At 43.8% G+C, this 26,022-nt stretch overlaps 1 long non-coding RNA gene across 7 annotated transcripts in view; it reads right to left on the bottom strand.

Moving 5' to 3' along the window:
• The window catches only part of LOC106991099 (uncharacterized), a 239,365-nt gene that overhangs the window by 128,189 nt on the left and 85,154 nt on the right, over window positions 1-26,022 (bottom strand). The window lies entirely within an intron of this gene.

Genomic DNA, 26,022 nt, shown 5'->3' on the forward strand with positions numbered 1-26,022 from the left:
GGGATCCCAAGGCAAGCTGTTTAAAAACAAAACCAAAGCAAAACCCCCCTGTTACAATTTGGAAGTAATCATCTATATGAACAGATTTTTAAAAAAACATTACGCATTTAAAGCAAAGTATACAACTTTATTCAACACAGCTGATAATGTGAATACAGCCATTATAGTTATCATCAACCTGATTTAAAGTTTTTTCATTATATCTTAAGGGTGTCATTGTTCTTAGTGACTCTTCAGTAAACATTATAAATGTAAACTCCAAAAAAAGGTAAAGTACAAGTAAATACCACTCTTTTTTATATGATAGTTTCATTTCATTTGATGAAAGGATTCTCTGCCTCCACAAAAGTTTAAAAACTTCTGTTAGTTTTTCTCAAATCCCAGTCTCCGGAGCGGCTGCAGGAGACCTGGATGAGCTTTTTGAACATACAGTTTTCCTAGGCTCCTTTCTCGGCAACTCCCTTCCAGTAGGTATGGAGTGAAGGTGAGGATATGGCAAGGGGTAGGGAGGGGCAGGGAAGGGAGAGAAGGCGAAAAGGACAGTGAGAGCGGCTCAGGTGTGTTCCTGTCCGACTCTGCCACCCCATGGACTGCACACCGCCAGGCTCCTCTGTCCACGGAATTCTCCAGGCCAGAACACTGGAGTGGGTTGTCATTCCCTTCTCCAGGGGATCTTCTCAGCCCAGGGATTGAACCCAGGTCTCCTGCACTGCAGGTGGATTCTTTACCACCTAAACCACCAGGGAAGGAAACCACTGATCTAATCAACACACAACTGTCTTCACAGAATTTTTGGTCAAATGCTTTGGTAAAATCAAAGCAAAATATGTCAACAACCACCCTTAACATGTGAACTCTTAAAAGTTAGTTTTTATTATTTGTCCTTCATGAACTCGCACTGGACCTACTAAAATCATTTACTTTCCTTAAAGTTCATAAACATCTATTTAACTGTCTGTTTTGTTGGTGATCAACAGCCAGAGCATTTGTTTGGCTTCCAGAACCTCTTGCTTTACTTAAAATTTGGACAAAGCTTGTTTCGCTCCTGTCTTCAACCCCCTTTTAAATTCTGTATGATTTTTCAACATTTAGTCAACACTGGGGTTTTTTGAGATACTTGCCAGCTCCATGCAGCACCATTAATTTGTAACAGTCATCAAAGGCTATCTCCCCCCACACTGAACTACACTTCTCAGGGCACTGCTGCAGTTCTGCACTCTTACAATTTCAAAATCATCGTTCTTGCTGGAAAAGACTGGAAGTCAAACAGCAGCTGAGTAGGATCACAGATTTCTTATATAGGAGGATATTTTTAAATGCAACTACTCTAATGATTTTTTTTTAAGATAAGGGAAAGGCATGTAAGAAACATATTCAAGATGAAACAGTCATTGGCAAAGTGAGAACTCAGCACACACCTTCCATAGTTTAGTAATCAAAGACCTAGGTTCACAGTCAGATTATTTTACTCACTAGCTGCAGGCGTCTTGGTCAAATCCCATAAGCCACAATTTACTCAGATGTGAAAATGGTAATACATCTTTCAGGGTTGTTAGGTTAATTAAAGCAAAGATACTTAATGGTCTCCTAGAAAAGGATCTGACCCCAAGTAAGTACACAATAAATATTAGCAGTAGTTGTAAACACACTTCTGGTGGGGGGCTGGAGTTTGAGAAAACAGAGTTCTCCAGGTATGGGGTAGACTACCCTGGAATCTTTGTGCTTTTAAAGTGGAGACACAAGGAATTAAGCGCAAGATGATTCCCCAGTGCTGTGGGTAAGAAGGCAGTGGGCTTGGGAAAGGGAATTACTCAACTGTTGGGGATGATTTCTCTAAAAGCAGGAGGGGAAAGAGACCCATGAAAGGCAGCGCCCTGACCCATTCACATGCCCACAACCTTCACACCCGTAACTGTGGGGGATTTCTGGCACCCTGGTCTCCTATTTGGATAGTAAAAGACACGGAGAGCATTTGAAGGTAGGGAAAGCAAGGAGCCTGGGCAGAAGAGACCAGCCCTTCCTGGCCACAGGTCAGCGGCCCCTCAATACTAACAGGATGTATCAGCCACGTGCCAATTCCAAAGAAGTGCCTATCTTCAACTGCAGTTTCTGCTACACGTATTTCTATACAGAGATTTCTCATCTACTGTATAGCTCTAGAACAGGTGGGTTTAACATCCTCTTCTTGTACCCCCACAGCCAGGGCAGTACCCCTTCCAGCTCCTGCTGGTTCTCCCTGGAGCGGCAGAGCTAAGCAGGGGGTGAGGAAAGGAGAGGGGTGAAGCACGCGCCTTAGCTATGCTCAGACCACTCTTAACACCTGCCTGAGGAGGCTTTTCAGTCACAGCAGCCCTTGCTGAAGACTCTGATAATCATTTAAAAGTTTGTGGGTACTGGAAGCTTGCCACCTTGTGAAGATTTTCAAAGTATGAGTGGAGAGTATGAAATGATTCCATAACTTACTGACTCACTAGTCTGAGAGGTCTACTTCTGTGCCAGCTGGGATCACTAATGCTAACTTTATAGAGTGTAGACTGCAGATGAAGGTCCACACCTGAATTCAGATGATACAAAGCCCAACAAGCACACCACCACTTGATTTGGGGATGGCGTAGGGTGGGGGTCGAGGATGGAGGGCTCTAGCATGACTTGCGTCTTTTATTCCCTACTTGATAACATCTAGAAAAATCTGTAACCAAAAAGGACTGGGGAGCTATTCTGCATTATCTTTCATTATGTCATCATTAATCTTCTTGCTGACACACCTTTAGGGACAGTTACCAAGTTAATTTCTCCTTCTCCACTTCCATGGGAAATATACCCAATATGGTGCTATAGACTACTGAAGTTCAAGTACTAGTGAAGTCGCTGCCAAGCTATTTAATCATTTCCAACATTCCTGGTGGCAGCTACCACATTTGAACCAAAAGGAATAGGCCAACTGAGAACACACACAGGCATTTGGCAAATTTCTGAAAAAACTACTTACAGGGATATCCATCTCCAATCTCAGTCTCTGACCAGGAAGTTACACTGCACAACAATAGTTTTTGAAAAGACACACCTTTTAAAATATTTATCTGTCTCTCTAGCCTTCAGCTCCACCCATTCAAACGCTATCCATTCTTTTACGTTCCACATAATTGCCATCTTTTCATTGAGACTCTTCATAAACCAAGTCCATTCTTCTCTGGGAGAAAGAAGTGATCTCCCATGGCACTCTGTCTCTGCTGTCCCAAGAGCACCATCACTTTCTACCTTGTATGGCTTTATTTCTTCCTTAAGCAACATGGACACAGGACCTGTGAGGTCCTGGCTTTCCTCTAGAGCCCAGGATCTTGCACATATACCACACGTCTATGTGTACACGTGTGCACATCCTAGGAGGAAATACAGACACGCACCAAGATTTACTGAGCAGCTACTATATCCGAGGCACTATGTCTCACCTACACTGTTGATTTTTATCTTAACAGCATCTCTATTAAGTCATTCTCAACCCCAGCTTAAGATGAGAAACTTGAAATTCAGAGAGATTAAAATCACAGAGCTGAGTTCCAAATCCAGGTCTGACTATTTCTAAGAGCCCATGCATGCATAAAGTTAATGTCCAACAAACATTCAATAAATCACTTAAAAGCATTTCTATGCAGGGTATCGTGCTGAGAACTACTAGAAATCAAGATGCTTTAGGTTCAGCAACTGTTAAGTAATGATTCTATAGAACAGTAAGTGAAAAAGCCAAGAGAAGGGTTTACATAAATGCTAACAGGCATGTTCAGAGAAGTATGAGATCACTGCTTTTGAAGGTGGGGCAGTGTGTGGAGCGGGGTAGGAGTAGAATTAAGATAATTACGAAGAATATGGCAGAGCTGAAACTTGGATTTAGACAAGCAGAGATGAAAGGTAATAATATATCAAAGATTAAAATGAGTTCATGCTAATATTCTTCTTAAAGCAGGAAAGTGAGCTAGCAGATCATATACATTCAGTGAGACTGAATTCTTGACAGCCAAGACAATGCCATATACTTGTTTTTCTTCTAACGTAATATTCATTCTGGAAACATTTAATGCATATTTAGTGATGAAGACAGGATAGGGAAAGGGATAAGGGGTGTGGGGCTTGTACTAGTCCTCAAAATATTTAATTAACTCAGACACACTGTCCCACCTACCGTCTGGTTTTGTAATACATATTAATTAAATCCTATTTCAATCATGAACAATCTTTCACTAAGTTGTATGTGTTCTCTACCCGATCATAAATCTTTAAGAGTACTTCATATTCACAATGACTAGCCCAAATCATGGTTATTGGTTTTACTTCCAAAACTAAGCACAAATGTATTTTAATCAATTTAGCTGTACATTTTTCTTTGGAAAACAGCCTAGTATTTTAAAAAAGGAGAAAAGAGGAGCTATCTTCATGCAAAGCAATATGATAGAAATATAAAAGCAAATTTAATTGTTACAGTAAAATGTAACATCTGCTTCTAAAGGAAAATGAATGTTCCTCTAACAAATATGTTAGCAGAGAAAAATCAACCAGTTGTATTATGCCTTGAGCAATGAAAACCTGTTTCCTCATTTCCTTCTTGTCCTTTTGCAAAGACAATATGTCACAGTCAGACTTTTTTAAATAACAGCATCCCTTCTTGTGACAAATGTTTGCCAAAGGGGGCGGGGGTGGTGCAGGGAAGAAGGAAAGGAATAAAAAGGCAAAGAAAACAGAAGCGATAGGAAACAGCTCAGACGCCACCTGCTGACAAAACAGAGGAAAAAAAGGGAAAGAAATCAGAGCACCACTTCCTGACCAGTGTGTCTGAAATAAATGTCAAACTAGTTTTTCATTCGTCCTCATGAAATAAGAAATTTTACTATGAAAATATGTGGAATTATTTTTTTTAATTTCATAAATGTCATGTCCTGAAAAATACTGTTATTACTAAATCAAATCATAAAGACCACCATTCCTCAACTGCAGACAAAATTAACTGCGTCCAAAACTATTTTAGACATCACAGGAGCATTACAGTGGAGGAACTAGAAGCATCTCAGTGATACAGTTCAGCTTTTCCAGGCAGAGTCAGCTAAGGGATGATTTCTTTGGTTAGAAGCAGTCATCTAAGTTGAAAGCACATCTGCAACAGCAGAAAACTCCAGAAAACTAAAGGATGATCATTCTCTTTAAACAGGACATTGAACATTTCTCACCACTGATTATAAGCTAGCTAAGCAATATATCAATCACTCACTGTATGCTACGAAAAGGCATGACAAATAATAAGTAATTTATTCATGGCTGTGAATAAAATTAAACTAGAAGCCTCAGATCTGAGGAGAAAGGGAAAGAGAGGTTTACTTGCATGCACATCTTCAGAAACTGCAACCGACTGGCTTTCTTTTCTCTCCCCCCGCTCTCCGGCCCCCCGCCCCAGTTAACCTGGGCAACCACACACACAGCTCGAGCTGCTTCTATTCAAATATACCCACACTCTCAGTTAAGAGACTGCAGCTGATAGGAAGTTTCTTTCAATACCCCAGTTTTTTGTATGTGGCATTTCTTAGCATTTAAGAAGGACTGCTATTTACACAGGGCTTCCCCGGTGGCACAGTGGTAAAGAATCCGCCTGCCATGCGGAAGACCCAGGGTTGATTCCAGGATTGGGAAGATCCCCTGGAGAAGGGAACGGCAATACTGCTCCAGTATTCTTTCCTGAGAATTTCATGGACAGAGAAGCCTGGCAGGCTGAAGTCCATTTCCCCAGGTGGCACTAGTGGTAAATAACCTGCCTGCCAATATAGGAGGCCTGAGACATGGGTTCGATTCCTGGGTCAGGAAGATCCCCTGGAGGAGGGCATGGCAACCCGCTCCAGTATTCTTGTTTGGACAATCCCATAGACAGAGGAGCCTGGCGGGCTACAGTCCATAGGACTGCGAAGAGTCAGACACAACTGAAGTGACTGAGCATGCACACACTATTCGCATATGGAGCACCTGAAGGCCAGCTACATACAAAGGACCAGAGTCCCCAGTGGACATGACTGCGGTTTTAGAGCTGGAACATGTTGTAAGTTCTCATTTCACAATACCTGGGATCTGTTAGTTCACCACACTGATACCTTTAGGTATTTAACCTTCAAAAATACATTGTTTTCATTGATTTATCTATATACTATTTGACTGTTTTGCATCAAACAGAATTTAAGAGATATTTTGTTACCAAATCATGGTATTTTTTTGTTTTTGACTGTGGTCTTAAACTCCATGTGGGCACAGACTACAGAAACTCAAGGCAAGTGGACACAGAGCTCTATTCTAGGGACCTCATCTTATGGTAACTATGCTACTCCATGAAGCAGTTACTTCAGTTTCTAACTGAATTCAGTGTCCTCTAAGTTAAGGAGATGTCAGCTTGAGGGTTTAGGATTACATACGTTTTTCCTATTGAAATTATTTACTCACTGACAACTGTTAAGAATTTACCCTAGAGTTTTCAGAAAAAATGATCAATATAACTTTGAGGCCGACAGAAAATACTGCAGAGAGAAAAGAAGAAATGGGGTTGACTCTAATATATTTAAACAGAAGAAAAATGCACTAAGGTTTGGTGATCTACGCAACTAAGGTTTAATAATGGTGCCTTAAAGCAGCCGAGTTCTCTGAAGTGCTCTAATAGGGGATACTGAAAAGGGTTAAGGACACGGTACTCGTGACATAATAGGATAGATGAGGTCCTTCCCTAGTGGAGGAGACACGGCATGGTGCAGGAGTACTGAGCAAGCAGTCAGAAAATCCCGGATGCCCAGTCCCATCACCAGCCACCTGGATTTCCATCCTTGCCTCTCAGCTATCTTGTCGTCAAAGAGAAATTAGTTCTTCCAAATCCACCTCCCAGTTTCTATCAGCCCTATTAGCTAATAGAACAAGCACACACTCAAAACCCTAAGCCCATATCTGAGGACAGGATTCTAGTTAGGGCACCTCTAAAGACGACTAAGGACTATTAAATCACATATAACAAGAAAAAAATGGACTCAGCTCAAAGCATCTCATTTTTTTTTCACTACTTATTTCTACATCCACGAAGGTTAAACATTCTTTCTGCAGTTGTCTGTTTATACACATTCCAAAGTTTCTCTAGGAGGAGGGCATGGCAACCCACTCCAGTATTCTTGCCTGGAAAATCCCATGGACAGAGGAGCCTGGCAGGCTGCAGTCCGTGGGGCTGCGAAGAGTCAGACACGACTGGGGCGACGCAGCGTGCATGCACTCTCACATACAGCTGTGGTCCATGTCTCTGTCCAGACAGCTTCCTGCGTTGGATCAATTCAATCCTGTTGGTCTCTGACCGGACCTCCCCTGCTACTTCTATACCACTGTCCTTCATACTTCACACTCAGCCTGGCCTTTACCATGTGACTTTGCCTCCCTTTCCTATCACTGATCATGAGACACTACTCTAGCCATGCTGCCTCCATCCAATCCACCTCAGGACCCCTTCGACATAGCCTGTGTATGGTGTGAGGAAGGGACTCCCACAGCCACCCCTATTTCCCATTTTCAAAGGCCACCACTTGCTGCTTCAAAAGTCAGCAAATACTTAGTCTCTACTCTGTGCACTGCACAGAAACCCAGTGTGTATTTGCAGAGCTTGAATATCATTTGATCTCCCTACATGGACTCAGTGAGTGCTGCACACCACGCATGCGTGTGTGCTCAGTCGTGTTTGACTATGACCCCACGGAAGGTAGCCCGTCAGCTTCTCTGCCCATGGGGACTCTCCAGGCAAAAATACTGGAGTGGGTTGCCATTTCCAACTCCGGGGGATCTACACCAAGAGGCTGATAGATTACAATGAACAAGCTGTCATCCTGACCTGAAGTCCGTGACATTTTAGAAGAGGAAGAAAGGAGCAAGGTATATGTACAATAAGAAGACAACCTTCCTGTCCCTACCTCTCACGCTATTCAAGGATATGCTGGATTAAGGGAGATGAAGAACAGATTTTCTGTGTGGCAGTGATCCCGAATCTTGTTCTGTTAAGTGTCACCCTGCTGCCCTCCCCAAACTGAAGGGCCACTGTGGACAGTCAGCATTACTTGTTATGCCATGACCCTGGCAAGTCATTTAATTTCTAAAAACATTTAGGATCTTCCGTTGCTGGGTCTCTGTCGCCTTATCTGTAAATGAAACCCATGTGCCAGGCTTATTCTGAAGACTAAAAGAGCATGTATGGAATAAGTGTGAGCAGTGGGGCTTTCCTTCCTCCGAAACCCAGGAACACAGGCCCACGTCACCGTCAGGTAGAAACCTATGGAGTACAAGGAAGAACTTTATAATAATGAGAGAAAATCAAAGACAAAGGAGTAGTTAGGTACCAAAGCACAGGCAGGGGGTTGTAATGCCTACTCAATCAAACTGACCTTTCATAAACCTTCTCCTCTCTATAAGGAAAAGTTAGTTATGTTAGCTCAAACAGGAGAAAATGCTGTGCTTAATTATCTTTCTCTTTCTATCTGGATATTTCATGATTCAAACGACTAAGACTGAATTGCCAAATAAGCAGCCATGCGGCTCCGTCTGCACCAGGCACCGCATGCCCCCATCCACAGACCCCGATCTCATCTCTGGGCTCCCTGCTGCGCTTGCCCCTGTCGACCCATCACTGCAAGTCTGTGCTGGAGGGCTGTGCCACGAGCATGCAGAGGGGGCCCACAGGGCATGCGGACTCCCAGAAATGAATGCCAGCACCCTCCATCTGCCTTCAGTCAGGGGATGACCAGAGCTGACGTTTGAATGATCCAGCTTCTACACCCTCCGGTGGGATCGCCAAGGCAGGTTCCTCACATGGCCTCCCAGAGTACCAGCAAAGCAGGGCTCCGGCTGCCCACAGTGGAGACTTGCTTGGCCACCCACTACTGGAGCTTCTGCGGTTTCTCTCACCTTCCAGATAAACTGCGGACACAGACATCCATGTCTCTCTGAGAAGTCAATCTAAGAAAATACCTCATACCATAGGGACCTGAAGATACATAGATATAAAGCACTGAAGAGCCTTATCTTAGTTTCCTCTTAAATCTTCTAGAAACTAATGAACTTTAGAGTCTCAGGTTTTTCCACAGAATTAGCAATACACAAGCTAGAGATATTTATAGAATGCTGCTGCTAAGTTGCTTCAGTTGTGTCCGACTCTGCGACCCCACAGATGGCAGCCCACCAGGCTCCCCTGTCCCTGGGATTCTCCAAGCAAGAACACTGGAGTGGGTTGCCATTTCCTTCTCCAGTGCATGAAAGTGCTAAGTGAAAGTGAAGTCACTCAGTCGAGTCCAACCCTTAGCGACCCCATGGACTGCAGCCTACCAGGCTCCTCCGTCCATGGGATTTTCCAGGCAAGAGGACCGGAGTGGTTAAGATAAAATTCCAATAGTGTTTTGTGATGACCAGGGAGTCCACTAGACTCATAAGAGTAATTCAGAAGAATATTCTCATGAGTTTTTTCACTTCGCATGGTGAGTGAGTTCATTCTAATTAAAAGAGATAAAATCTCTTTGATATAATGAAAAGCAATTCTAAAACACATTTTTTTTTTTAACATGGAGAAGTTCAGTTTCAGAAATAATTACTGAAGGCCTACTAGCTTCCAGACATGAAGACGACCTAGCCCCTGTCCTCAGAGAAGTTAGTGCCTAGAAAAATGAGAGACAGACATGTAAGTCAATAATCACACTAGGGTCAAAAAGTGTGATAGTTAAACTGTGAACAAAGACACTGGAGGAAGGTCTGTCTGAAAGGAAAAGAGCTGAATAACGTTTCCCAAGCAGCTATTGTTCAAGGTTTTCAAAGATGTCTGGGAGTCCAGGGGTGGGAGAGAGAGAACACGCCAGGTAGATAGGCCAGCCTGGGAGAAAGCAGAAAGAAGCAAACGCAGGTCTGTGTGTTCATCCGGTCTGGGCGCTGGGTCAACAGAAGGAAAACGAATACTCACATGCAAAAGAGTGACTTTCATCTTCATACTGTAAAATCGTCACAGGAATCACTTGACAAAAATATCTGACGAGTTTTCTACTTCAAAAAAGCCTCTAACACACGCCAGGCCCTCATGTATTATCCCTGATGCATAAATAAGAGAAAAATTTTCTAACTCAAAACATAGTTACTGCCTATATACAATGGGATTCCAACTATATGACATATAACTATGGATACAGTTGAAAGAGCAGTGGTCTTGAGAGTTGCAGGGGCAGAGGGGTGAAGGGGTGGAGCACAGGGAACTTTGGGGTGGTTAAAATACTCTATGGGATACTATAATGAGGGATACGCATTATTAAACATTGGGCCAACCCACAGAATGTACAACTCCAAGACTTCAGGTGATTAAGCTCTGTTATTGCGGTTTCATCAATTGTAATAAATGTACTGCTCTGGTGGAAGGTATTGATAATGAGGGGTGCTGTGTCTGGGGAGAAGAGAAGCATGGGGTATATGCTATTTCTCTACCTAAAACTACTCTGAAATAAATACATATATACATAAATAATTATAAGCATTCATGATTGATACCCCAGGCCTTGTTAAAAGCCATCAGATCTACAGCGATGGGAAGAAAACTAATGCTTTCAGAAATAAGACTTATTCTGTTATCTTCTGAGTTAAACTTATTCTCAGAGTTTCAACAGATATTGATTGGTATTATCTCTTTTTACGGAGGTAAATCTTCTTTTCAGTTCTTTACAAGAGATGACAACAGGGACTAAAGACTTTAGAAATTGTGTCCCAGTGTTTGGTATTATAGGAATTTTCCAGACATTTAACAGAAACACAGCAGTGCCACAGTCTTATGACTTGTTTCTTCTCCTGGGCTGTCAGGAGGAAAACTTAATATTCCTTACATTTTGAGGTTGGATTTACAGCTTTCATTCTGAATGTAGCACCTTCAAAAGGGGACACGTAAACAGAAAGCTTTGGTTGTAACAAATAAAGGGTGTTGTTTCATTATAAGAAAATAGACATTATTTCGTAAAACATAAGAAAAATACTCAAGATGAAATCCACATACATTTATGACATGACATTCTAACACAACAAATAATACCAAAAAAGAACCTTGCACAATGATGAAGAATCCAATTTTATAAAGCAATCAATGAGCAGGCTCTATCAACTTCACCATGAAAGAAAGAAAATGTAAATCAAAGCAATCTGGACCCTTCTGGAGAAGGTCTATACAGTCAACAAAAACAAGACCAGGAGCTGACTAGCTCAGATCATGAACTCCTTATTGCCACATTCAGACTTAAATTGAATAAGTAGGGAAAACCACTAGACTATTCAGGTATGACCTAAATCAAATCCCTTATGATTATACAGTGGAAGTGGAGAAATAGATTTAAGGGACTAGATCTGATAGATAGAGTGCCTGATGAACTATGGACGGAGGTTCGTGATATTGTACAGGAGACAGGGATCAAGACCATCCCCGTGGAAAAGAAATGCAAAAAGGCAAAATGGCTGTCTGGGGAGGCCTTACAAATAGCTGTCAAAAGAAGAGAAGCGAAAAGCAAAGGAGAAAAGGAAAGATATAAGCATCTGAATGCAGAGTTCCAATGAATAGCAAGAAGAGATAAGATAGCCTTCTTCAGCCATCAGTGCAAAGAAACAGAGGAAAACAACAGAATGGGAAAGACTAGAGATCTCTTCAAGAAAACTAGAGATAACAAGGGAACATTTCATGCAAAGATGGGTTCGATAAAGGACAGAAATGGTCTGGACCTAACAGAAGCAGAAGATATTAAGAACAGGTAACATGAATACACAGAAGAACTGTACAAAAGAGATCTTCATGACCCAGATAATCACGATGGTGTGGTCACTCATCTAGAGCCAGACATCCTGGAATGTGAAGTCAAGTGGGCCTTAGAAAGCATCACTATGAACAAAGCTAGTGGAAGTGATGGAATTCCAGCTGAGCTGTTTCAAATCCTCAAAGATGATGCTGTCAAAGTGCTGCACTCAATATGCCAGCAAATGTGGAAAACTCAGCAGTGGCCACAGGACCGGAAAAGGTCAGTTTTCATTTCAATCCCAAAGAAAGGCAATGCCAAGGAATGCTCAAACTACTGCACAATTGCACTCATCTCACATGCTAGTAAAGTAATGCTCAATATTCTCCAAGCCAGGCCTCAGCAATACATGAACCGTGAACTTCCAGATGTTCAAGCTGGTTTTGAAAGGCAGAGGAACCAGAGATCAAATTGCCAACATCTGCTGGATCATGGAAAAAGCAAAAGAGTTCCAGAAAAACACCTATTTCTGCTTTATTGATTATGCCAAAGCCTCTGACTGTGTGGATCACAATAAATTGTGGAAAATTCTGAAAGAGATGGGAAGACCAGACCACCTGACCTGCCTCTTGAGAAATCTGTATGCAGGTCAGGAAGCAACAGTTAGAACTGGACATGGAACAACAGACTGGTTTCAAACAGGAAAAGGAGTACGTCAAAGCTGTATATTGTCACCCTGCTTATTTAACTTCTATGCAGAGTACATCATGAGAAATGCTGGACTGGAAGAAACACAAGCTGGAATCAAGATTGCTGGGAGAAATATCAATAACCTCAGATATGCAGATGACACCCCCCCTTATGGCAGAAAGTGAAGAGGAACTAAAACGCCTCTTGATGAAAGTGAAAGTGGAGAGTGAAAAAGTTGGCTTAAAGTTCAAAATTCAGAAAACAAACATCATGGCATCTGGTCTCATCACTTCATGGGAAATAGACGGGGAAACAGTGGAAACAGTGTCAGGCTTTATTTCTGGGGGCTCCAAAATCACTGCAGATGGTGATTGCAGCCATGAAATTAAAAGACGCTTACTCCTTGGAAGGAAAGTTATGACCAACCTAGATAGCATATTCAAAAGCAGAGACATTACTTTGTCAACAAAGGTCCATCTAGTCAAGGCTATGGTTTTCCTGTGGTCATATATGGATGTGAGGGTTGGACTATGAAGAAAGCTGAGCGCCGAAGAATTGATGCTTTTGAACTGTGGTGTTGGAGAAGACTCTTGACAGTCCCTTGGACTGCAAGGAGATCCAACCAGACCATTCTGAAGGAGATCCACCCTGGGATTTCTTTGGAGGTAATGATGCTATAGCTGAAACTCCAGTACTTTGGCCACCTCATGCGAAGAGTTGACTCATTGGAAAAGACTCTGATGCTGGGAGGGATTTGGGGCAGGAGAAGAAGGGGACAACAGAGGATGAGATGGCTGGATGGCATCACTGACTTGATGGACGTGAGTCTGAGTGAACTCCAGGAGTTGGTGATGGACAGGGAGGCCTGGCGTGCTGCGATTCACGGGGTCGCAAAGAGTTGGACACGACTGAGCGACTCAATTGAACTGGACTCTAATGATGTCAATATCCTAGGCCCTGTTTAAAAACATTTCCAAAGTGTTTTGGAAAGTTATTTGCAAAGTCATTCTTTGCAAATCCTTAACTCCATGGAAAACAGAGGAGTATTACCTCTGGCAGCTGATGAGCACTCCTGATGGCCTCACAGCAGCTGCCACCCTGTAAAATATGACAATAGCTACAAACCTGTCTGTCGAGCTGTTCATCTGTTTGTTGCTTAGGAGCCAGGGGGAAGGAAGTGAAAAGCAGAGAGCTTGTTTTAAGTCATCCTCAGCCACACAAATAGGGTGATCTTTCAGGACACTCCTGCTCTAGGCTCCTGCCTTCCTCTGCTGGACTCCTTTCACTGAACTCGGTCTCTGCCCCTGTGGGCACACCCTCTTTGGCTCACTTTACCTCTCCCAAGCCTTGACAGGAAAGCAAACATCCACTTTCTTTGTCTTATCCCATCCCAATCAGGATATTGTTAAAAAAAAGTCTTGAAAGTAAGGAACTACATAACTCCAGTGATTTCCACCAGGAATTGACTAATGGTACATTAAGAGATCTTGGCTCCAGCACCCTCACTTATTTATTAGCTGTTTGGCCTTTGGCAAGTGACTTAATCTTTCTAAATCCTACTTTCTTCAACTAGCAAATGAAGAGGCCAAATTAGATGACCTCAAAGGGCCTTTCAAACGTTCAGATTTGCTTCTGTGAAATACACAGAGAGGCACTGAACTTTAAAGAATGTGGCCTGGAAAATAAGAGCGAACAGGACCCCAAGAGAAGTTCCATGCTGTTAAGATTCAAATCTTGTATCTCCTCAGGAACCCAACCCACTCAAACATCAATCTCCAAAACCATGATTAACTGATGATTAAAACAATCATGAAGTAGTTCCATAGGACGTTAAATTTAAAAAGATACAAATTTCATTTTCAATTAAGTTACAGAGACTGTTTAGTAAAGTTAAATTCTCAACATCTTAGACTTTTATAATGCTAAGTGTGCACTGTGAATTTTCAGGAAAGTTGTTAGAACATAGCATTTCTCCAAAACTGTTTCCCATAGGATCCTTTTTCCCACAGCAAACTCTGCAGATCCAAGTGTTTCCAGAAATACACTCAGAGATGGCTGTTCTGAACCAATTACATGTCTGCTCTGCAATGACTGAGTGAACTTGAAGTGGCACCCAGAGGACCAATAGGAGCCTGGGCAGCTGGTCAAGAGCCTGGTCTCTACTGCAGCTTCTGCTGCCAAATGGCTATTTGCTCTGGACCGGTTCACCAGCCTCCTCAGGCCTGCTGGGCCCTACCTGTCCTTTGGGCAGCAGCTGCTGACCTGCCCACTCCACCCCAGCCCGGAGCAGCTCAGCTCGCAGCCCTCCCAGGTCTCTGTTCTGTGTCTGCACTACAGCAATACTGGCTGCACAAGCTGCCTCCCTGTGACCATCTGGAAAACCTATTACCTTCATTCTACTGTCATCTTAATTTCTGCATGCTGCTGCTCCTGCTAAGTCACTTTAGTCGTGTCCGACTCTGTGCGACCCCATAGATGGCAGCCCACCAGGCTCCGCCGTCCCTGGGATTCTCCAGGCAAGAACACTGGAGTGGGTTGCCATTTCCTTCTCCAATGCATGAAAGTGAAAAGTGAAAGTGAAGTAGCTCAGTCGTGGCCAACTCTTCGCGACCCCAGGGACTGCAGCCTACCAGGCTCCTCCGTCCATGGGATTTTCCAGGCAAGAGTATGGAGTGGGTTGCCATTGCCTTCTCCGATTTCTGCATGATCACACAACAAATACGGGCAATGGTCTGGAGTTGTTTCAGAGTAAGAAGAACTCTAAAAAATCCCAAGAAAATGAACTACAAGATCTCTTTATGAACAATTTTCTTTTTCTATGAAACATCCCCATTAGCAAATTACAATTAAGCAAATACTGGCAGAGAAACAACATAGGTTTCTTTGAAATTAAAAAAAAAAAACTTTTCTGATAAGTATTATTGACTGAAAAAGTGTTAACATGTTTGTCACATTCAAAAAGCCACAAATGAATTTCTCTGAAAAACCCAACGTCCTTTTAAAAAATCCACAAAATTGGGGCTCTGCCAAAGCGTGAATGTTACAAAACCATACGCCACAGGCCCTTCTTCATGCTTCTATGAATTACTAAAGCAAGGATTAAGCTTCTGGTACTTTAGTATCAGAAAGATCAGACATGGATTCAAAGGCTGGCTCTAGCTGGGTGTATTTGGGTAAGTTATTTAATTTTTATTTAACCTCAAACTCCTAACCCCTTAAATGAGAACAAGAAGTACCTAGTTCACAGGATAACTGGGGGTTTTAAATAAAATAAAACTGAATCTACCTAACATGAGAGGGACCTACAGTAGTTAGAATTAGCTTTGGCTGAGAAAGACAGGAAGCCCAAAGTACCAGCAGTTTAAACAAAAGAAGTTTCTTTCTTTCTCAGGGAAAAGTCCAGGGAGGCAAGTGTGGCAATCCACTGTCGTGTTTTCTGATCACCTACGGCTCAACTTCATGGTCCAGGGTGGCGGCACCTACATCCTAGACAGCGGATTGGGAATGACAAATAATGACAGGGCAAAAGGGACACACGCTGTCCCTTAAGGGAGGTTCTGGAAAGGATCACATGGTAACACGCTTCCCATTAACCAGAATTCAATCTCATGGCCACAGAGCTGCCACAGTTACATCCAGCCTGTTCCCATGGGGACAGCCAACACCAGTTATTTAAGTCGGCATCCATTCTGAACGTCTGGATTCTGAGGCCGTACTGATTGCTAACCATTTTGAAAATTACCCTTGCCTTTGGGAATCTGTGCCTTAAAACTCCACAACAAACAAGATTTCCTTTGTAACATACGCAGTTCAGGACATAATTTTCCCCTCACTGGTTATTTCCCCCTTAGTTTCCTTTTCTGAAAAAGAAACTAGCTTTAATAGAAAAAGGTCAATGTTACTGAATTACAGGGTTCTCTTTTCAAAAACTAACACTCCATTTTCGATGCCATGGTCTCCTGAAGGCTGAAATACAGAGACTCTGATGGTGGAAGGAAGCGCCCTGTCCCACTGCCCCACTTCCAGGCTGCTGGGCCCTGTCGCCTCTTGGTCACTGGTAGTAGCCGTCAGTGAAGGATGGGGAGGAGAAGGAGCAGTGTAGACTGCTAAGTCTCTGCTTGGTGCACACGTGACACACGTGGGCAGCATGTGCTGCATAAACTGCAGCCTGTCACCCTTCTAATTAAACCCAGCTAACAGCAGTATCCATCTTCCTGAAAAACTGGAGCTGGAGTGCAGGGGCCCAGCCTGGGTTTTTCTGGGTTAATAATTTCCTAGAGTTTAAATCCTAAGCTGTATTCCACAAGTGTCAAGAAAGCTTGCATTAAAAAAAAAAATAAATATTAGGAATATTTTTCCTTTTAAAATAAATTAAATATAATTTTTAAAAAGTTTTAAATAGCTTTAACTGCTGCAAAATAAGCAGTCTGTAGGAAATGGTGTACCAACCCTGGGTCCTGGCATGCTGTGAAAGCGCTGGCCAGCCCTCTGCTATTACTCAACTGTTTAAATCTTTGTATCTTATGCGACCCTTATCTCCTTTAACAATCTATCCTACATTCTGCACATTTTAAGGGTGTCTTTTATTTTTTCCTTAATTGCTGTATTGATTTTTTTTTTCTAACAAGCACATAGGGACATTACAAAAACAGCATCAGTGAAAAGCCATTCTGTTCTTCGTTTCCCTTCCCAGAGAGAACTGTTCTTACTGTTTCCTGTGAAGCTGTCCAGGCTACGTAGTTTCTAACATAAATGTCAACATGACCACATTCTGTTTTGTACCCAAAAAATGCATTTCCAGTATTCTATTCTTTTCTCATTCTAGAGAGCTTCGACATATTTTCATCTGCATTCACTGTAACTAATTTACTTTCTAAATTGAACAGTTACATTCCCTGTACACAGAGGTGCTATTTACCAGTGTGTGTGCATCACCAATTTTCACAAAGTAATATTCTAACCTTGAAAAGCTCTTGGTACCAATATTCTTCCCCACAATTAACTTCCTATGGGACACCTGCTGCTGCTGCTGCTGCTGCTAAGTCACTTCAGTCGTGTCAGACTACTTAACAAATAGTTGAAGGAATATGAGTCTTCAGAGGAAAGAATTACAATCTTGAGTGGGAAGGGCAAGCTCTCCACACAGCCCCATAAATTCTGGCACATCCTCCTGGGCAGGGTCCCCCATTAATCACCTGTATAAAAATCACTACATTTAATGAGAAAGCTATTTGAAGGAAGCTTCCAGTGTGACACTGTCCATATGGACCGTCGGCAAAATGGCAACATTCTGTAGCCACACTGACCAACACTCATACCTACCAGCCACGTGTGGCTAATGGTTACTTGAAATGTGCCCAGTACAACTGAGGAACTGAATTTGTAGTTTAACTTAATTTAAATAACCACATGTGCCTAGTGGCTACCCTTCTGGACAGACCTGTTCTACTGAATAGTGGATAAACAGAAAAAGATTACAATCCCTGTTATGAAAGAGGGACACTTGGGAAACATGTGTATAAGTGCGTATGGCAAGCATGGTGGATTAAGCTCAACCTACATTTCCTGAATCTTCTTTCTTGACATATCCAAGGCTGAGTGGACCATTTCTAAAAATAATTTCTCTAGCTAAAGTTGGAGCAAGCCTAAAAGATATGCTGCAATTACCTTTAAAATCTGAAACTGAAATAGTTTTACTGTGCTGAAACTCTATGTTTGATGATGCACTGTTTTAAAATTTTCCTGGCATGATATTACGTGTGCATCACGCTAAATTAACAGTTTCTCTGTTGGGTGGAAAAAACAAGTTGCAGGAGCATATGTATAATACTATGCCAGCCACACACATAAATGTATGCATATATATAAATACATGTTTGTGTGTGAACAGAATTTATCTAAAATGGTTCTGCTGAAAAGCACATTCTGTGGTGATGAAAATGCTCTTTGCCTACTCTGTCCAACAGGGTTATTCGGCTACTGAGGGCTTGGAGGATAGCCAGTACTTGATGGAGGAACAGGACCTTTACTTATACTTAATTTTAATTAATTAAAATAGCCGCAAGTGGCAAATGGCCAGCCTGTTGGATGGTATGATCTAGAATAAACCTCAAACTGTTAAAAGGCAATTTCAAAGTGTGGTGTTAGTCACTCAGTCATGTCTGACTCTTTGTGACCCTATGGTAAGACCCTTTAAGAGGTCTTATCATTAAAGGGAAGATAAATTTTTACTTAAACTTTACAAACCACTGTAGTGTTTGGGTTTAATTATCTAGTTTTGTACAACTGGTACCTATAGCTAGCTCATCAAATGAATAAATATGAAGGGGCAGGGTCTTACTCGCTCAGGCCTCCATAACAAATTCCACAGACTGGGTGGCTTAAACCATAGAAAACTTCTTCTTAGTACTGGAAGTTGTAAGTCCAAGATGAGGGTGCCAGATGATCAGGTTCTGATGAGAGCTCTCTTCCTGGCTTGGAGACAGCTCCCCTTTTCACTGTCCTCTCATGGGGGTGCAGATGGGGAAATAAAGCTCTGAGCTTCCTCTTCTTACAAGGACACTGATCCCTCATGGGGACACCATTCCCGTGTCTTCTAAACTGATTAGCTCCACAAAGGCCCCACCTCTCAACACTGTAACGTTGGGGGTTAGGGCTTCAATAAACACACTTGCAGGTGGGGACACAAACATTCTGTCCGTAACAGGAGGATGAAAGAAAGAATTAAAATTCCTTCCACTCTGTGTTTTTCTCTACTGCCTCACATAGCTCACTGAGTGCCCTAGAAATCTTACTATTAGGCTTCCAACATTTGGTTGCTGGAACATCTGGGACAATGGCATTTTCTAATGACAGGAGTGTGGCCAAGTCTTGAGACCTTATGATCTTATAAATTCTAGTTTGAAAGAACACATTAATGATTCAATGTGCATGAGTGCTCACTCATTCCATTGTGTCCAACTTTTTGGGGCCCTGTGGACTGTATTCTGCCAAGCTCCTCTGTCCATGGACATTTTCCAAGCAAGAAATATTGGAGTGGGTTGCCATTTCGTACTCCAGGCAATCTTCTCAACCCAGGGATCAAACGCACATCTCCTGAGTCTCCTGCACTGACAGGTGAATTCTTTACCGCTGAGCCACCTGGGAAGGCCCAGTGTTCTCATACGTCTCTATAATTTCTTGATGCCCTCATCAACCAAATGGTGGTGCCAGATGCACACCAGGCAAAGCTGGAAAGGTCACTTTACATACTACCTTTAACTGTGCCTGTCTGTAGTTGTGTGGGACTGAGCAGAGCTGCCTTAAAGTGGGTTTAACCTCTGCGTCACCTCAACACACTTGTTTTTCCAAGATCCTCTGCTGGGAAGCCAAAGGCACCTTTTTGCAGGAAGGAGGACAGAGGCAAGCTGAGCTTCCCACAGGCCCAGTAGCTTCTCTTGAGTTTTTGAGGAAACTTCTGCAGCTTCCCACAGGTCCCAAGGTCTCCAGGTATGGGGGCAGCTGGTATTCTTAAACAATACCTGTACAACAGTGGCATCCCTAACCTAGGCTCCTTGGTCAAAAGCAGCCTGTGCATTCAACCGTTATCAAAGCTGCTTTTTTGTGCCCCATAAAAAAGATGACGATGTGAAAATGCTGGCCTGGGCTAGGACAAGGGGGAAATAAGGCATGACTACTTGATGGCTACAGAGATTTCTTTAGGGGCGATGAAAATGTTTGGAACTTGGCAGAGATGGTGGTTGTACAATATTAATGCATTAAATGCCCCTGTTGACTTTTGAACTGGCTAATTTTATGTTATTTCACCTGAAAAAAATCCACAAAAACCCAAAATCTATTTTAAAAAACAGAGGAAGTGGGCACCATCCCATCACACAGACCTACACTGAGGGCCCTGGGAGGGCACACTGGTCCTGCACACCTCTCTATGGGATGATGGGCACTGGCAGACCCATCCTTCCCATTCTCCTCAGCCAAGCCTTTCGAGCTCCCTTCCCCTTAGCCATTTTCAGTTACACTGCAGAATCCACCCTAAACTCTGGGAGGGCCCATGAGGGAATCCACCCCACCAAAGAATCTAAATGGACCCTCTCGAATACCCTGTGTTCTAACTCAGTCACTGATCTATTTGTTGCTCGCAAGTCAGTCTCTGTTAGTAGTTTTTCATCTTGTTCTGCTATTTCCTACCCGTATTCCCTAAGGACCTCCCACTCAGTATTCTGCCAATCTACCACTGACGGCAAACACCACCTTCCTGCTCTGTAATGCTGAGAAAATTCTTCAGGAAACTTGGAATGCACCCTTGACTGCTCTGGCTTCAACCAAACACAGTGGTTGACTCTCTGAATAATCAGTGCAATCATGATGATTGTGGTCAATTAAAATGTCAAATCAGTTGTTTGAGTAAACTGACAAATGGTTGGACTAAACTGTTTTTTCCTAGGTATTACAACAATATACAGTAACTCTAGGTGAGAACAGTTAAGAGGGAAAGACAGGGAAATAAAGAAAAATGATTTTCTTTAGCCTCCTCCCTGTCTTTTGTCGGGCTTCCCTCATAGCTCAGCTGGTAAAGAATCTGCCTGCAAAGCACGAGACCCTGATTCTATTCCTGGCTTGGGAAGATCCCATGGAGAAGGGATAGGCTACCCACTCCAGTATTCTTGGGCTTACCTTGTGGCTCAGCTGGTAAAGAATCTGCCTGCAACACGAGAAACCTGGGTTCGATCCCTGGGTTGGGAAGATCCCCTGGAGAAGGGAAAGGCTACCCACTCCTGTATCCTGGCCTGGAGAATTCCATGTAGTCCATGGGGTCGCAAAGAGTCGGACACACCTGAGCGACTTTCACTTTCACTTGTCTTTCACCGTGCCTACAGCAGCTGTCCTGATCATGCTCTAGAACCATGTTTCCAAAAGATACTTTACTATGAAATCCTTTTTCATACCAACATCTTTCCCTACCAACTGAGACAAGAGTGGGTAGAGCACAAACTTTAAAAGAGTGACACAGGCCGATGACATGATATAAACTGGTTAGAATCAACTAGGTCCACAATGGTGGATGAGTCTACTTTCGGTAGACCTCGAGCCTCAGCATACACTCATTGTAACACACCAGCAGGCTAAATGATGTACTCATAGGCACCGTGACAGTTCCAAGGCCAACTATAAAGATCAAAAAGTGGGTGGTGGGCCAAATCCTAGAAATCCCCACCCCTCCCCCAAAATAGCTGGAATACTCTTCCCACCCATTAGCCTATGACATTACCCATCCCTGTAACAACTGACAACCCCATACTCCCAGGCCTCTTGCCTTCCAAGATGGCCCATGCTCTGCCTGTGGAGCATTTTCTCCCTGAATAAATCTTCTTTCACTTTACTATGGCTCACTCTTTAATTCCTTCCTGCGCAAAGCGCAGAACTCACACTCGGCAGCTGTCCCAGGGGTCTGGAGATGACCTGAGATGTAACCACCCTCTCCTGCCCCGTCACCCTCTCCTGCCCCATCGCCCTCTCCCCTGCCCCGTCGCCCTCTCCCTCCCCGTCGCCCTCTCTCCTGCCCCGTCGCTCTCTCCTGCAACACAACCCTTACTTTCTCCTTCTCAGTGAGTGGCACCTTCCTTTACCTAGGTGTTCAGTCTAAAAACCTCAGAGTTATCTTTGGCTCTTCTTTTGTTCATACCTCACACATGATTTATCAGGAAAATGCACCAGTTCTATTTTCAGTGTCCCTAATCCAAGTGTCTCTTCCCCAATCCAGACTGAGCTACCAACCCACCTCAGGCACACCACCTCTCACCTAAACCACACCAGCTTCTGCTTTTGACCCCCAATCCCAGGGCATCCAAAGTGACCTTTTAAAATAACAAGTCCTAACACATCTTTCCCCTATTCAGAAAAGCTCCTCATGCCTTACACGGACTGGATCTCGGTCTCTCTCCAACTTCATTTCCAAATGCTCTTTCCTCTGTTGCCTGTTCTATGGACAAAGCTGTTCCTTTGACAAGCCAAGCACAGTCTCATCCAAGAGCTTCCGAACTGTCACTTCCCTGTGCCTGGAGTGCTCTTCCTCCACCGAGTGCTGGGGACGGAATGTTTGCCTCCCCCAGAATTCACGGGTTGAAGCTGAACCCGACTGTGATGGTATTTGGAGGTGGTGGCCCTGGGAGTTGATTAGGTCATGAGGGTGGAGTTCCCATGATGGGGATTAGTGTCTTTGTAAGAAGAGACTCAAGAGAAATGATCTTCCTCACCACCCTGTGAGGATATAGGAAGAAGGCAACTGTCTGAAATCAGGAAGAGTCCTCGACAAGCACCTGCCCATGCTGACCCCTGATCTCAAGACTTTCAGGCTCCAGAAGTGTTTGAGAAATAAAAAGTCGTTAAACTGCCCATCTATGTTCCATTTGTTACAGCAGCCCCAGCTAACAGACACATAGGCTCTTGGTTAACTGTCGCCTCTGCCGAGCAGCCTGGGAACGTAGCAGCACGCCCCGCCCTCCCACTTCTCCCCCCTCTTTCCTCAGCCTTATTTCACTGCAGCCTTTATCACCACGTGGCATCGTAGCACGTGTTCACTGGCTTCCTGGGTGCTTCCCACACCAGAACAGAAGCTCCAGTGGACACAAGTTCTGTTTTGTGCTCTAACGTGGCCCCAGCACTCAGAGAGCCTGGCTGGTAGTGATGCTCAAGAAACATCTACTGAACAAAGTAATAGCTAGTTCTTACAGAAGAGTCTCTCAGAATAATCGTCAATTGCTTCTCTAGAGTAAAACAATGAAAACAAAGAGTTGGGAGAGAGGGTAGTAACTGTGACAGTCAGGACCTGGGAGCTCTCCAAAAGGCAGTGAAGCTGGGGCACATCAGTGTTGCCAGGTCCAGCCCAGGATGCAGTCAGCTCAGGCTCCTCCAGAGGAGGCAGAGGACTTCATTTCCAGCTCATCACAGCAGCGAAAATTGGCCTAAACCATCATCCTCAGTGATCTGTAAGTGGTTACGACATACCCTCTGTGAAGCCACTTAAAATATCAGACCTGTGGTGAAGCTAAGTCTGAAGTTGGCCTTTAGAAGGTAAAGTAACATTGCTCAATCATGTCTGACTCTTTGCAACCCCATGGACTGTAGCCTACCAGGCTCCTCCGTCCATGGAACTTTCCAGGCAAGAGTACTGGAGTGGGTTGCCATTTCCTTCTTCAGAGGATCTTCCCAACCCAGGGATTGAACCCGGGTCTCCCGCATTGCAGACGCTTTACCGTCTGAGCCACCACAGAGGGGCAAATTATTAATACCTTGGTGAGAATATGTTACACACGAGAATCACAGTGATACTAAATGCACCGTAAGCTGAATAAAGGTGGCATAATTTTCAGGAAGAGAAAGGACACTGCCATCCAGCAATCATCCTGAATGAAATACCACCATATATGGAAGAATAAACATACTACCACACATGACTTTCAGCTATTTAGTTCTCCAATTGCTCACTATAAATGTAAAGTCAACACTCAGCATGTAAACAGTCTATCACTGTATCATGAATTCTACTGTGTACAGCCAGCCTTTGAGAAAGGCAACACGGGAGGGGAGAAAAACTGCATCTACAGTAGCTTAGAGCATGAGGCTTGCAGCCCGAACTCAGACGCTCTTCCCACCAAGGGACCTGCCATTTAAGGATCCTGAGCCAATGACCACTTCAAGAGCCGCCTCTGTAAAATGTGGATCGTCTCAGCAACCTTACAGGATTCTTTAGAGACCTTTAGAGACCGTATGACATTGTGTCAATGTAATGCTCATCACAGACTTTAACAATGTACTGGAATCCCACATTTAGATGGTTCCATATGACTACCACAAGGGCAGCACTATGTCATACTCAAAATCTCTGCATCCCTGAATGCATGGCTCTGGAATGAAATAATAAATCAATGAATAGTGTCTACTAAATGTTCCTAATTTTATGTGAAAGGCAACCGAAGAGATGAGATAAAGAAGAGAAGAGGGGAAAACAGTGAGAGGCATAAGGAGCTGCGGAGAGGCAGCATTTACAAGGAGCAGCAGGAGAGTGGGAAGCCGCCCTCCAGGAGCAGATCAGAGTTAGCACATGAAGGCGTAGATGAGAACAACAGCTGAGGTTTACTTAACAGAAGTGGGGGGCCAGAACGCTCACCTTGCTGCACCTTGATAGTCTGTAAAGGTGAGCCACACTGAAGACAAACGTTTTTATTAGAACACTGTAATAATAAAACCAAACTCTCTGGGAAATTCCTGCCCATTTCTAATCTGAAAGATGCCAATCAAAATTTCCACTGCAACCATGTAGAATAAGCCCTAGGGCACTATCTCTGCAGAGTACGGAACCATCCAGCAGCTGAGGGAGGCGGCTCCTGTGTGCGGCTTGGCATGGCATCCGGCTAAGGTCATGGAGGGAGGTTCTGAGTGCCCACATGCACACAGCACGAGCGCGCCAGGAACCTGCCACCCTCCAGTACATTCTGGCTCTCCCCCCACAGAAGGCAAAGGACAGACGCACAGGAACATTTTACTGTACTTAGAAAAACAGACACGTGTACTTTGCCTCATGACAGCAGTCAGTGTGACAGAAATGAAACCTACAAAGATTAAGACAGTATGAAAAGTGGATGAAAACCTAAGAAGTCATCAAGTCATGGATGCCAAGGGCCAGAGAAGGGTAGGTGGTGGGTGGAACAAGAGCGCCCACCGTAGGAGCACGTCAGCAGATGAGAAGAGGAAAAACATTGAGTTTGATGTTAGCTTAGTAAGAGGCACCATGAAGGATCAGAAGGACAGCTAACCAGAATCAAAGGGTGCAAGTGCTGTGCAGTACTTACTGAGCAACCAACCCCTCCATTTACGCAAACAGGTACAATCCACCTCGTGGCATGATTCACGCTAACACTGCTCAGCAGTGCAGGTGTAAGCAAAAGGACAAACAGGTCAGGAGTGACTTAAAACCTGGACCACGGATCCCACGTGGATAAGAGGGAACAAAGGCAGGAAGGAACTAAGGCTGAGTCTCAGTGAGAAGAAACCTGAGGTGGAGGGTGTAACTGGATGGACGAGAAGGGGTGGTCAGGGAAGGAATTTCAGACTTACTGATCTGAGCCATGAGCGGACAAGGTCTAGGAAGTGGGGAGCTGAGGGGAGCTGGGGAGAAGATCACTGGTGATGACAAGCAGTCATGAAAGGAAGTGAATGATCCCATGAAGCTGGGCCAGGGTGGAGGACGATGAGGCAGTCAGCAGTGATGAGTGGGAATAATGAGGACGTCAGCAGGTAAGAGTCACCTGCTGGGGTACAGGGTGTGCAAGGATGGTTACACACAGGGATGAGTCTCTCCACAGAGTAGCGGGTGGATGGGAAGGTGGAAAAGCAGAGATCCAGCACAGCCTGGCCGGCATAGGCCACCAGCCCAGCTTCTGAATAGCTTTTCATCTCTGTAATGATGAAACTAATCTACCTAAATCAGGTAGTTCTGCCCATTTTAAACCTGAAAGATGTAATCCAATCTTTCCCTTGCATGTATATA

The sequence above is a fragment of the Ovis aries genome, chromosome 4, assembly GCF_016772045.2.
Source record: "Ovis aries strain OAR_USU_Benz2616 breed Rambouillet chromosome 4, ARS-UI_Ramb_v3.0, whole genome shotgun sequence".
Classification (NCBI taxonomy): domain Eukaryota; kingdom Metazoa; phylum Chordata; class Mammalia; order Artiodactyla; family Bovidae; genus Ovis; species Ovis aries.